The sequence below is a fragment of the Manis pentadactyla genome, chromosome 12 (genome assembly GCF_030020395.1).
Source record: "Manis pentadactyla isolate mManPen7 chromosome 12, mManPen7.hap1, whole genome shotgun sequence".
Taxonomy (NCBI): domain Eukaryota; kingdom Metazoa; phylum Chordata; class Mammalia; order Pholidota; family Manidae; genus Manis; species Manis pentadactyla.
Genome location: NC_080030.1, coordinates 8,494,180 through 8,509,071, shown reverse-complemented (window position 1 = coordinate 8,509,071; position 14,892 = coordinate 8,494,180). Strand labels below are relative to the sequence as shown.

General features: G+C 42.8%; 1 protein-coding gene across 1 annotated transcript in view; it reads left to right on the top strand.

Annotated features, from left to right (window-relative positions):
- Positions 1–14,892, top strand: part of LOC118916210 (zinc finger protein 709-like) — a 381,657-nt gene that overhangs the window by 169,050 nt on the left and 197,715 nt on the right. The window lies entirely within an intron of this gene.

Here is a 14,892-nt window from a genome sequence, read left to right as displayed (position 1 = left end):
TATGCGTCGTCTAGGGGTTTTATACGCAGTTGAGGGTTTTTTGGGAACCGGATACACGCTTAGGGGTGTGGACTTCTTAAGTGGTCCCTGAATATTTGAAATTAACTTTACAAAAGAAACTTACTGCTCTGATTTCTCCCCGATACACTGGCATCTTGGTCTGGGAGCATAACAAACAAGGCCGCCTGCCCAGAACCCAACGTGGGCTGAGTTACTGTCTGTTGGCTAAAGGGTAAGTTAAGAATCGTACTTCTTAACTTCCTGGGGGTTAAAATGCAATCTTATCTTTAAGATGGGATCCTTCCTGCCTTTTACTATGTTCTCTGTGACTGGGATTACTTGCCATATTCATTGCACAGGTTATACATTACTTGATTATGGGATGGAGGAGGAAAAGCAGCATCTGGGCAAAGTTAAAGATAAGCCGGGCCTTTCAGCAGGCTAAAGTAAATTTTACAACAGCCTCATTTAATTGACACAATGAAGACAGGGGTTATGTTGAGGTATTTTCTTATCTGGGGGATATTCAAACATTCCAGGCCAAGTTACTCCTTGCTTTTTAGTTTTAACTAATCTTCACTGAAGAATGCTTATATTCCTAGTTTGATATATTAGAGAATTAATGTGACTCTGACGTTGCTTAATTGTTTAATACGGAGCTCTGGTACGGGGCTTTTTCCAGAGGCCCTCACCCTACTCTAACTACACCCATGGTCCCTGTCTCATTCCCCACCTCTACAGATAGAGACCCTAGCTGCTGCGAGGGAGGGGGGGGGCGATGACCGCTCTGGCTGCTTCGTGCTGAGAAGGGGGTGCAGTAAAGGGTGCAGGTAGGTCTCCATCAGTGGTCAGTGAGAGGGCCTCAGAAGATGGGCACTTCTATTCCTGGGTGACAGCGGTCAATCACCTCCTCTGCCAGGCATACTGGATTTCACCACTCCTTGCCACCATGGCCTGCACCTTGCCTTGATTTCCCTCTTGCCTTCCCACTAAGCAAGAGTCGCCTCAGAGCTGTGGATTTAGAGGGACCTTGCCAGTGTGCTCCTACTTTATGCCTTTTGGGAGTTTCATCTAGATCCTACTTTTCTCTGCACAAGCTTTAGCACAGTACACACGGGATCATTCCTTGAGAATATCGGACCTGCCTGTCCGATGGGTGTGGGGAGTGTGTGACCTCTCGCTGCCAGAGCCTTGGTCAGAGTCACAAGCCTGTTTCGCTTCCCTGGGGCTACAGGTAGGGAAATGACATAGCCCCGGGATGGCTGCCTCTAAGGAAGGGAGGTCAACAGAATAGTACCATTTACATGTTGGACTGAGCTTTCAGCCTGACGACTGCACAGGAGAAAACGCCTGAACCAGATGGATTTACCACTGACTTTAATCAAACATTTAGTGAAGATCTAATACTCATCCTCCTTAAACTTTTCCAAAAAGGAGGCAAGGAAGGAATACTTCCAAACTCATTCTACGAGGCCAGCGTCACCTTAATACCAAAACCAGGAAAAGACACCACAAAAAAAGAAAATTACAGACCAACATCGCTGACAAACATACATGCAAAAATACTCAACAAAATATTAGCACACCAAATTAAAAAATACATCAAAAAGATCATCCACCTTGATCAAGTAGGATTTATTCCAGGGATGCAAGGATGGTACAGTATTAGAAAATCCATGAACATCATTCACCAACTCAGCAAAAAGGAGGACAATAACCACATGATCACGCCCACAGATGCTGAAAAAACATTTGACAAAATTCAACATCCATTCATGACAAAAACTCTCAACAAAATGGGTATACAGGGAAAGTACCTCAACATATTAAAGGCCGTATATGACAAGCCCACAGCCAACATCATACTTAACAGCAAGAAGCTGAAAGGTTTTCCTCTGACATCGGGAACGAGAGAGGGATGCCCACTCTCCCCACTGTTATTCAACATAGTACTGGAGGTCCTAGCCACAGCAGTCACACAAAACAAAGAAATACAAGGCATCCAGATTGGTAAAGAACAAGTCAAACCGTCACTGTTTGCAGATGACATGATATTGTGCATAAAAAAACCCTAAAGACTCCACTCCAAAACTACTAGAACTGATATCTGAATTCAGCAGAGTTGCAGGATACACAATTAATACACAGACACCTGTTGCTTTCCTATACACTAACGATGAACTAGCAGAAACAGAAATCAGGAAAACAATTCCTTTCACAATTGCATCAACAAGAATAAAATACCTAGGAATAAACCTAACCAAGGAACTGAAAGACCTACCATACCCTGAAAACTACAAGACACTCTTAACAGAAGGTAAAGAGGACACTAACAAACGGAAACTCATCCCATGCTCCTGACTAGGAGGAATTAATATTATCAAAATGGCCATCCTGCCTAAAGCAATCTACAGATTCAATGCAATCCCCATGAAAATACCAACAGCATTCTTCAACAAACCGGACACATTTTTATGAGATAAAAAGTACAGCATTTCGTCAGGAATAAGAGTGAAGTGTGGATCTCCTACCTTGCGGTGCTGAGCAACGGGGTCCGTGGCACTGACGAAGTTAGAGGCACACATCGAGCGAGTAAAGGAAGTAGAGAGCACCCTTGCCTCACCCAGAGGCTGGGGCGGCCCGGAGAAGCAGGCTGGAAGTCAGGCAGACAGAAAGAGAGACACACCTCATGGATACCCAGTCGGGCTGTCGGGGTCTGATTCTAGACACACGGGCCTTTGAGAAGCCGCTGAAGCGCAGCCTCAGCCTAGACTCTCGCAGGTGCCCACGGCCTTCCTCAGTCCCTGGCATCCAAGGAGATGCCTCTGAAGGGGAATCCTGGCCTCCACTCAGGTGACTTTCCCAGCTCCCAAGGGAGACGGGGGATCCACTGAGGGAGACGCAGGGGAACCTGGCGCTCGAGACTTTGAGATCGGCAGCCGGGCTAGTCCCATTTAAGTGGCTGACGAGCGCCCGATGTTGTGTGCCATAGACGGCTTCCTTCTATAAGGACAGTGAAGGAAAAGGCAGGCTCGGATGCCTATACTCACCTGCGAAGTTATCCCGGACGAGCCCCCAAAAACGATGCAGCTTCTCACACCACAAGGGTATGAAACTAGAAATAAATTACGCAAATAAAATGAAAAAGCCTACCACAGCATGGCAGATCAACAACATGCTCCTAAACAACCAATGGATCAATGACCGAATAAAAACAGAGATCAAGCAATATATGGAGACAAATGACAACAATAAAAATTGAACAACGCAAAATCTGTGGGACACAGACACGGCGGTGCTAAGAGGGAAGTATATTGCAATACAGGCCTCCCTCAGGAGAGAAGAACAATCCCATATCAACAGTCTAAACTGAAAACTATCACAACAAGAAAAAGAAGAACAAATGGGGCCCATAGTCAGCAGGAGGAGGGACACAATAAAGATTGGAGCAGAAATAAATAAAACCGAGAAGAATGAAACAATACAAAGAATCGATGAAAGCAGGAGCTGATTCTTCGAGAAAATAAACAAAATGGATAAACCCCTAGCCAGACTAATCAAGAAAAAAAGAGAGCCTGCACACACAAACAGAATCAGAAATGAGAAAGGAAAAATCACTACAGAAACACAAAGAATTGGGAGAGAACACCATGAAAAATTATATGCTAACACACTGGATAACCTACAAGAAATGGACAACTTTCTAGAAAAATGCAACCCTCCAAGGCTAACCGAGAAAGAACAGAAAATCTGAACAGACCACTTACTAGGAACAAAATTGAACTGGTAATCAAAAAACTACCTAAGAACAAAACACCTGAACCAGATGGCTGCACCGCTGACTTTAATCAAACATGTACCGAAGATCTAATAGTCATCCTCCTTAAACTTTTCCAAAAAGTAGAAGAAGAAGGAATACTTCCAAACTCATTCTACGAGGCCAGCATCACCTTAATACCAAAACCAGGCAAAGACACCACAAAAAAAGTAAATTACAGACCAATATCGCTGAGGAAAATACATGCAAAAATACTCAACAATCCACTTCTAGGAATTTACCCTAAGAATGCAGCTGCCCAGTTTGAAAAAGACAGATGCACCCCTATGTTTATCGCAGCACTATTTACAACAGCCAAGAAATGGAAGCACCCTAAGTGTCCATCAGTAGATGAATGGCTAAAGAACATGTGGTACATATACACAATGGAATATTATCCAGCCATGAGAAGAAAAGAAATCCTGCCATTTGCAACAACATGCATGGAGCCAGAGGGTATTATGCTCAGTGAAATAAGCCAGTCGGATAGAGACAAGCACCAAATGATTTCACTCATATGTGGAGTACGAGAACAAAGAAAAACTGAAGGAACAAAACAGCAGCACAATCACACAACCCAAGAATGGACTAACAGTTACCAAAGGGAAAGGGACTGGGGAGGGTGGGTGGGAAGGAAGGAAGGGATAAGGGGGAAAAAGAAACGGGGCATTATGATTAGCACATATAATGTGGGGACGACATGGGAAGGGCTGGGCAACACAGAGAAGACAACTAGTGATTCTACAACATCTTGCTACACTGACGGACAGTGACTGCAATGTGGTTTGCGGGGGGGACTTGGTGAAGGGGGGAGGGTAGTAAACATAATGTTCTTCATGTAATCGTAGATTAATGATAACAAAATAAAAATGAATAAATAAATGAAGGAAGGTAGAAAGGAAGAGCATCAGAGTTAATACCATTACCTTTGTGGTAATATACAGCTAAATTTAACATAGTGCTCCACTTATTGTTACAAGGCCACAGATTAACTGCTCAATAGCCTTAGTTTCTTCACTTCTAAAATAGGGAAGGATAACAGAGTCAACCTCATAGTATACAATTTAAGATGATTAACAGAATTCCCATTGCACAGCAAATACACAATAAGTATTATTAGCATGTATCTATTATAATATCTTCCTATCAAACATCAACTCATGAAGGTAAATTTTTGATGGAGATTATAGGACCAACCTTAGGCAGGCTGGTGAAGACCTGACTCTATTCAATACCCTGGAGATGTTACTTTTGCAAAGGCAACGTGGTATAAAGAATTTTTTTCCTTCTCTTTATTTTTCCAGTCAGCTCACACAATACACTTCTTGTTACTGAGATCCACCAGTAGGGAAGCTCACTGTAATTAAAAGATCGACCCTCTGGAAACAATGCTTAATAACAGGCACAAAAAAGTGTGAGTAATTCTGCATTTTCAAACACTGTCCTCAAGGTAATTTAACCTGAGCTGTTTGTGAACCACCTAGAAAGTCTAGAATCAGTATGTAGAGACTGAAGTCAATGGAACAGAGAGAAGAGGAGACAAACTCCAATTGGCCACAACATTGAGATCAGGGGAGCCTTGTGAAAACAAAAGCAGGTGAAGACACATTTTATATGCTCCAGATGGTAACAGTTCAGATTTGCAATGGCAACTTTTTGTTTTTTGTGTGTTGTGTAAAGGAAAAATCTATCTTTATGCATCTATATATAGATATATATGTGAGTGTGCGTGTGTGTGTGCTGCTTATCATGAAGAAGTAGGACTTATTCCAGGGAAGCAAGGATGGTACGGTATTAGAAAATCCATCAACATCATCCACCACATCAACAAAAAGGAGGACAAAAACCACATGATCACGTCCACAGACGATGAAAAAACATTTCACAAATTCAATATCCATTCATGATAAAAACTCTCAACAAAATGGGTATACAGGGCAAGTACCTCAACATAATAAAGGCCATATATGACAAGGCCACAGCCAACATCCTACTTAACAGCAAGAAGCTGAAAGCTTTTCCTCTGAGATCGGGAACAAGACAGGGATGCCCACTCTCTCCACTGTTATTCAACATAGTAGTGGAGGCCCTAGCCACGGCAATCAGACAAAACAAAGAAATACAAGGCATCCAGATTGGTAAAGAACAAGTCAAACCGTCACTATTTGCAGATGACATGATATTGTACATAAAAAAACCCTAAGGCTCCACTCCAAAACCCCTACAAGTAATATCTGAATTCAGCATAATTGCAGGATACAAAATTAATACAGAAAAATCTGTTGCTTTCCTATACACTAACGATGAACTAGCAGAAACAGAAATCAGGAAAACAATTCCATTCACAATTGCATCAACAAGAATAAAATTCCTAGGAATAAACCTAACCAAGGGAGTGAAAGACCTACTATACCCTGAAAACTACAAGACACTCTTAAGAGAAATTAAAGAGGTCACTGACAAATGGAAACTCATCCCATGCTCTTGCCTCGGAGAAATTAATATGGTCAAAATGGCCATCCTGCCTGAAGCAATCTACAGATTCAGTGCAATCCCTATCAAAATACCAACAGCATTCTACAACGAACTGGAACAAATAGATTTATAATTCATATGGAACCAGAAAAGACCCCGAATAGCCTAAGCAATCCTGAGAAGGTATAACAAAGCAGGGGGGATCTCGCTCCCAAACTTCAAGATCTACTACAAAGCCACAATAATCAAGACAATTTGGTACGGGCACAAGATCCGACCCACAGACCAGTGGAACACAATAGAGTCCCCAGACATTAACCCGAACATACAAGGTCAATTAATATACAATACAGGAGCCATGGACATACAATGGGGAAATGACAGCCCCTTCAACAGCTGGTGTTGGGAAAACTGGACAGCTACATGTAAGAGAATGAAACTGGATCATTTTCAAACCCCATACACAAAAGTAAATTGGAAATGGATCAAAGACCTGAATGTAAGCCATGAGACCGTAAAACTCTTAGCAAAAAAACATAGGTAAAAATCTCCTGGACATAAACATGAGCGAGTTCTTTATGAACATATGTCCCCGGGCAAGGGAAACAAAAGCAAAAATCAACAAGTGGGGCTATATCAAGCTGAAAAGCATCTGTACAGCAAAGGACACCATCCATGTAACAAAAAGGCATCCTACAGAATGGGAGAATATATTCATAAACGACAGATCCGATAAAGGGTTGAGATCCAAAATATATAAAGAGCTCACGCACCTCAACAAACAAAGAGCAAATAATTCAATTAAAAAATGGTCAGAGGAGCTGAACAGACAGTTCTCCAAAGAAGAAATTCAGATGGCCGACAGACACATGAAAAGATGCTCCACATAGCTAGTCATCAGAGAAATGCAAATTAAAACCACAATGAGGTATCACCTCACAGCAGCAAGGATCACCACCATCCTAAAGACAAACAACAACACATCATGGTGAGATTGTGGAGAAAGGGGAACCCTCCTACACTGCAGGTGGGAATGTAAATTAGTTCAGCCATTGTCAATAGCAGTATGGAGGTATCTCAAAAACCTCAAAATAGAAATACCATTTGACCCAGGAATCCCAATTCTAGAGATTTACCCTAAGAATGCAGCAGCCCAGTTTGAAAAAGACAGATCCACCCCTATGTTTATCTCAGCACTATTTACAATAGCCAAGAAATGGAAGCAACCTAAGTGTTCATAAGTAGATGAATGGATAAAGAAGATGTGGTACATATACACAATGGAATATCAGTCAGCCATGAGAAGAAAACAAATCCTACCATTTGCAACAACATGGATGGAGCTAGAGGTTATTATGCTCAGTGAAATAAGCCAGTCGGAGAGAGACAAGCACCAAATGATTTCACTCATATGTGGAGTATGAGAACAAAGAAAAACTGAAGGAACAAAACAGCAGCACAATGACACAACCCAAGAATGGACTAATAGTTACCAAAGGAAAATGTACTGGGAAGGATGGGTGGGAAGGTAGGGATAAGGGGGAAAAAGAAAGGGGGCATTACGATTAGCATGTGTAATGTGGGGGGGGGGGGACATGGGAAGGGCTGGGCAACACAGAGAAGATAAGTCGTGATTCTACAACATCTTACTACGATGGTGGACAGTGACTGTAATGGGGTTTTTCGGGGTACTTGGTGAAGGGGAGAGCCTAGTCAACATAATGCTCTTCATGTATTTGTAGATTACTGATAACAAAATAAAAATGAATAAATGGAAGCAAGGAAGGAAACAAGGAAGTAAGCAAGGAAGGAAGGAAGGAAGGAAGGAAGGAAGAGCATCAGAGTTAATACCATTACCTTTGTGGTAAGATAGACCTAAATTTACCATAGTGCTCCACTTATTGTTATAAGGCCACAGATTAACTGTTGAATAGCCTTAGTTTCTTAACTTCTGAACAGGGAAGGATAACACAGCCAACCTCATAGTATATAATTTAACATGATTAGCAGAATTCCCATTGCACAGTAAATACACAATAAGTATTTGCATGTATCTATTATAAGTTCTTCCTATCAAACATGAACTCATGAAGGTAAGTTTTCCATGGAGATTATAGGACCAACCTTAGATTGGCTGGTGAAGACCAGACTCTATTCAATACCCTGGAGATGTTACTTTTGCAAAGGCAACATGCTATAAAGAATTTTTTCCTTCTCTTTATTTTTCCAGTCAGCTCACACAATACACTTCTGGTTACTGAGAGCCACCAGAAGGGAAGCTCACTGTAATCAAAAGATTGATCTTCTGGAAACAATGCTTAATAACAGGCACAAAAAAGTGTGAGTAATTCTGCATTTTCAAACACTGTCCTCAAGTTAATTTAACCTGAGCTGTTTGTGAACCACCTAGAAAGTCTAGAATCAGTATGTACAGGCTGAAATCAATGGACCAGACAGAAGAGGAGACAAACTCCAATTGGCCACTTCATTGAGATCAGGGGTGCCTTGTGAAAACAAAAGCAGGTGAAGACACATTTTATATGCTCCAGATGGTAACAGTTCAGATTTGAAATGGCAATTTTTTGTTTTTTGTGCGTTCCGTAAAGTAAAAATCTACCTGTATGCATATATATGTAGATATATGTATGTGTGTGTGTGTGTGTGTGTGTGTGTGTGTGCGCGCTGCAGGTATAGTGGGAAAAACACTTGGTATACTGAAAAGACAAAAAACAAAAGTGGTTCTGAGCTAAAAGAAAAATATACTCAACAAAATATTAGCACACCAAATTCAAAAATACATCAAAAAGATCATCCATCATGAAAGAGTAGGACTTATTCCAGGGAAGCAAGGATGGTACGGTATTAGAAAAAACATCAACATCATCCACCACATAAACAAAAAAGAGGCCAAAAACCACATGATCATGTTCGCTGATGCTGAAAAAACATTTCACAAATTCAATATCCATTCATGATAAAAACTCTCAACAAAATGGGTATACAGGGCAAGTTCCTCAACATAATAAAGGCCATACATGACAAGCCCACAGCCAACATCATACTTAACAGTGACAAGCTGAAAGCTTTTCCTCTGAGATCGGGAACAAGACAGGGATGCCCACTCTCCCCACTGTTATTCAACATAGTACGGGATGCCCCAGCCACGGCAATCAGACTAAACAAAGAAATACAAGGCATCCAGATTGGTAAAGAACAAGTCAAACCATCACTATTTGCAGATGACATGATATTGTACATAAAAAAACCCTAAAGACTCCGCTCCAAAATCCCTACAAGTAATATCTGAATTCAGCACAGTTGCAGGATACAAAATTAATACACAGAAATCTGTTGCTTTCCTAGACACTAACGATGAACTAGCAGAAACAGAAATCAGGAAAACAATTCCATTCACAATTGCATCAACAAGAATAAAATACCTAGGAATAAACCTAACTAAGGAAGTGAAAGACCTACTATACCCTGAAAACTGCAAGACACTCTTAAGAGAAATTAAAGAGGACACTGACAAATGGAAACTCATCCCATGCTCTTGTCTTGGAAGAATTAATATTGTCAAAATGACCATCCTGCCTGAAGCAATCTACAGATTCAATGCAATCCCTATCAAAATATCAACAGCATTCTTCAATGAACTGGAACAAATAGTTTTAAAATTCATATGGAACCAGAGAAGACCACGAATAGCCTAAGCAATCCTGAGAAGGTAGAACAAAGCAGGGGGGATCTCACTCCCCAACTTCAAGCTCTACTACAAAGCCACAGTAATCAAGATAATTTGGTACGGGCACAAGAACCGACCCACAAAACAGTGGATCACAATACAGTCCCCAGACATTAACCCAAACATACAAGGTCAATTAATGTACAATACAGGAGCTATGGACATACAATGGGAAAGCGACAGCCTCTTCAACAGCTGGTGTTGGCAAAACTGGACAGCTACATGTAAGAGAATGAAACTGGATCATTGTCAAACCCCATACACAAAACAAAAGTAAATTGGAAATGGATCAAAGACCTGAATGTAAGTCATGAAACCGTAAAACTCTTAGAAAAAAAAAACATAGGTAAAAATCTCATGGACATAAACACGAGCGACTTCTTCATGAACGTATGTCCCTCGGCAAGGGAAACAAAAGAAAAAAATAAACAAGTGGGGCTATATCAAGCTGAAAGGCTTCTGTACAGCAAAGGACACCATCAATATAACAAAAAGGCATCCTACAGTATGGGATAATATATTCATAAACGACAGATCCGATAAAGGGTTGAGATCCAAAATATATAAAGAGCTCACGCACCTCAACAAACAAAGAGCAAATAATTCAATTAAAAAATGGTCAGAGGAGCTGAAAAGACAGTTCTCCAAAGAAGAAATTCAGATGGCCAACAGACACATGAAAAGATGCTACACATCGCTGGTCATCAGAGAAATAAATGCAAATTAAAACCGCAATGAGGTATCACCTCACACCAGTAAGGATCACCACCATCCAAAAGACAAACAACAACACATCATGGTGAGATTGTGGAGTAAGGGGAACCCTCCTACACTGCAGGTGGGAATGTAAATTAGTTCAGCCATTGTCAATAGCAGTATGGAGGTATCTCAAAAACCTCAACATAGAAATACCATTTGACCCAGGAATCCCAATTCTAGAGATTTACCCTAAGAATGCAGCAGCCCAGTTTGAAAAAGACAGATCCACCCCTATGTTTATCGCAGCACTATTTACAATAGCCAAGAAATGGAAGTAACCTAAGTGTCCATAAGCAGATGAATGGATAAAGAAGATGTGGTACATATACACAATGGAATATCAGTCAGCCATGAGAAGAAAACAAATCCTACCATTTGCAACAGCATGGATGGAGCTAGAGGGTATTATGCTCAGAGAAATGAGCCCGGTGGAAAAAGACAAGTATCATATGATTTCACTCAACTGTGGAGTATAAGAACAAATAAAAAAAACTGAAGGAACAAAACAGCAGCAGACTCACGGAACCGAAGAATGCACTAACAGTTACCAAAGGGAAAGGGACTGGGGAGGATGGGTGTGGGAAGGGAGGGATAAGCAGAAAAAAAGGGGCATTGCTATTAGCAAACATAATGTAGGGGGGGCACCAGGAGGGCTGTACAACACAGGGAAGGCAAATAGTGATTCTATAACATCTTACTATGCTGATCGACACTGACTGTAAAAGGTATGTTCGGGGACCTGACGATGGGGGGAGTCTAGTAAACATAAAGTTGCTCATGTAATTGGGGGTTTATCATACAAAAAATTATAACAAGTGACTAAAAAATGAAAAATAAAAAAGATTATCATTTAAATTTGAAGGAGGGATTAAACAATTTCCAGATAAACAAAAGCTGAGAAAATTCAGCCCCCACCACCCATCTCTACAGAGTATTTTGGAGGGACTGTTATAGATGGAAGTGTTCCTAAGGTTAAATAGCTGTCACCAGAGGTAATAAAAAGGGACAGACAAAGAGTACAGAATACCATACCTAATATACAAAGAATGAGGAGGGGAAAAAAAAAAACAACCTTTAGATTGTGTTTGTGATAGCATACTTAAGTGAGTTAAGTTAGATTCTTAGGTAGTAAGGAAGGTGCCCTTTACCTTTTGGTAACCACGAACCTAAAGCCTGCAATGGCCGTAAGTACATACCTATCGATAATCACCCTAAATGTAAATGGTCTGAATACACCAATCAAAACACGCAGAGCCACTGAATGGATAAAAAACAAGACTCATGTATATACTGTCCACAAGAGACTCGCTTCAAACCCGAAGACATACTCAGACTATGGGTGAAGGGATGGAAAAAGTTATTTCATGCAACTAATAGGGAGATAAAAGCAGGTGTTGCAGTACTTGTATTGAACAAAATACACTCTAAAAAAAAGAAAGTCACAAGAGACAAGGACGGACGTTACATAATGATAAACGGGTCAATCCAACAAGAGGATATAACCATTATAAATATCTAGGCACCCAACACAGGAGCACCTACATATGTGAAACAAATACTAACAGAATTGAAAGGGAAATAGAATGAAATGCATTCATTTTAGGAGACTTCATCACTCCACTCACTCCAAAAAACAGATCAACCAGACAGAAAATAAGTAAGGAGACAGAGGCATTGAACAACACATTAGAACAGATGGACCTTACACATCTACAGAACTCTCCACTCAAAAGCAGCAGGATACACATTCTTCTCAAGTGCACACGGAACATTTTCAAGAATAGATCATATACTAGGCCACAAAAAGAGCCTCAGAAAATTCGAAAAGATTGAAATTGTACCAACCAGCTTCTCAGGCCACAAGGGTATGAAACTAGAAATAAATTACACAAAGACGACGAAATGGCCTACAATCACATGGAGGCTTAACAACGTGCTCCTAAATAACCAGTAGATCAAAGACCAAATAAAAAGAGATGAAGCAATACAGGGAAACAAATAACCACAATAATTCAACAACGCAAAATCTGTGGGACTCAGCAAAGGCGGTGGTAAGAAGGAAGTATATTGCACCACAGGCCTACCTCAGGAAAGAACAACAATCCCATATGAACAGTCTAAACTCATAATTCACTAAACTAGAAAAAGATGAAGAAATGAGGCCCAAAGTCAGGAGCAGGAGGGATATAATAATGATCAGAGCAGAAATAAATAAAATCGAGACGAATAAAACAACAGAATCAATGAAAGCAGGAGCTGGTTCTTCGAGAAAATAAACAAAATAGATAAATTCCTAGCCAGACTTATCAAGAAAAAAGGAGACTACGCACATGAACAGAATCAGAAATGAGAAAGGAAAAATCACTGACACCACTGAAATATGAAGATTAGAGAATATTATGAAAAATTATACAGTAACAAACAGGACAACCTAGAAGAAATGGTCAACTTTCTAGAAAAATGCAACCTTCCAAGGATGACCCAGGAAGAAACAGAAAATCTGAACAGACCAATGACCAGCAAGGAAACGGAACCGGTAATCCCAAAAGACAAGGACGACAGGAGCATCAGGAAAAAATTGTTAATCCTGGAGGCGCTGCCTCCGGCGGCCTCTCCCCCGCCGCCCCGCCGCGGGTCCCACCCGACCCTCGGCTCGCCCGGGCCTCGCCCCCGGGGCCGCCGACGGAAAACGGCGCACACGGCAAGACGCCCGCAGGCCTCCCCCTCTGCGCGGCCAGGCCCGGCCCCTCCGCCTTCGACCCCGGCACGGGCGGCCGTGGCAGGTCGGCGGAGCGGCCCCAGGCCGGGCCCCGCGAATCCCCCACCCGCGTCGGCCACCCCCCGGCCCCGCGGGCCCCGCGCGGCCCGCCGAGCCGCTTGCACGGCCGCCCCCTCACCGGTTCGCCGCGCCCGCAGGCGGAGGCAGGCGTCCACGCGCCCCCTCTAGGCCCCGCGGCCACGTACCTTCCCGCCCGCAGAGCCGTCGCTGTCGCCTTCAACCCTGAAGCGGGGCCCGCTCTGGACGCTCCGCAGCAGGTACGACGGTGCAAGGCTGGAGGCGGCAGAGCTGGACGAGCGCAGGGCCGGCCGGGGCGGCGGCTCCATGTCCGGGCCGATCGCCGGGACCGCCGGGCCTGCGCGCCGGGAGGAAGGCGCAGTCGAGCACAGCGCCGGTCCACCATCTGGGCTCCGCCGTGCTCGCTGCGCGGACGGGAATGCGGGCCGGAGCACGGACTGAGCCGCGGGAGCAGCTCCTCCTGGCGGCGCTCGCGAATCTGCATGTTGCGGCGACTGCGTCCCCTGCAGCTACTACGCAGCTGCTGAAGGTACGTTTTCTGCGAGAGCGCCCAATGGCTACCTGCTCCGCGGAGCCGCTCCCTCATTGGCCTCGAGTGCCGTCAGTCGGAGGAGGGCCTGAAGCAGACCGCCACGTTCATTGGCCGCGACCGCCTTCATGCGGAGACGATCCTGCGAGGGACACTGCACGTTCATTGGCCGCGAGGGCTGTCACGCGGAGACTTTCATTTTGTTCAATGTACTTTCTCATTTTTCATGACATGACCCACGTGTTATTCTTATTTGTTTATTTATTTATTTTGGTGTCATTACTACAGTCACATGAGCAACAATGTGGTTACTAGATTCCCCGTATTATCTAGTCTCCCCACACACCCCATTACAGTCACTGTCCATCAGCGTAGTAAGATGCAAGTCATTACTTGTCTTCTCTGTATTTACTGACTTTCTCGTGTCCCCCCGCTACATTATGTGTGCTAATCGTAATGCCCCTTTTCCCCCTTATTCCTCCCTTCCCACCCACCTCCCCAGTCCCTCTCCGTTTGGTAACTGTCACACCATGCTTGTGTTCTTTGAGTCTGCAGCTGTTTTGTTCCTTTAGAAAGAGATCTAGAAAATCTCCAGTCACTTGAAAATTAAGTAACTTAATAACACGTGAGTTATTTACTATAGCCAAGAAATGGAAGCAACCTAAGTGTCCATCAGTAGATGAATGGATAAAGGAGAGATGGTGCATATACACAATGGAATATTATTCAGCCACAGGAAGAAAACGAATCCTACCATTTGCAACAACATG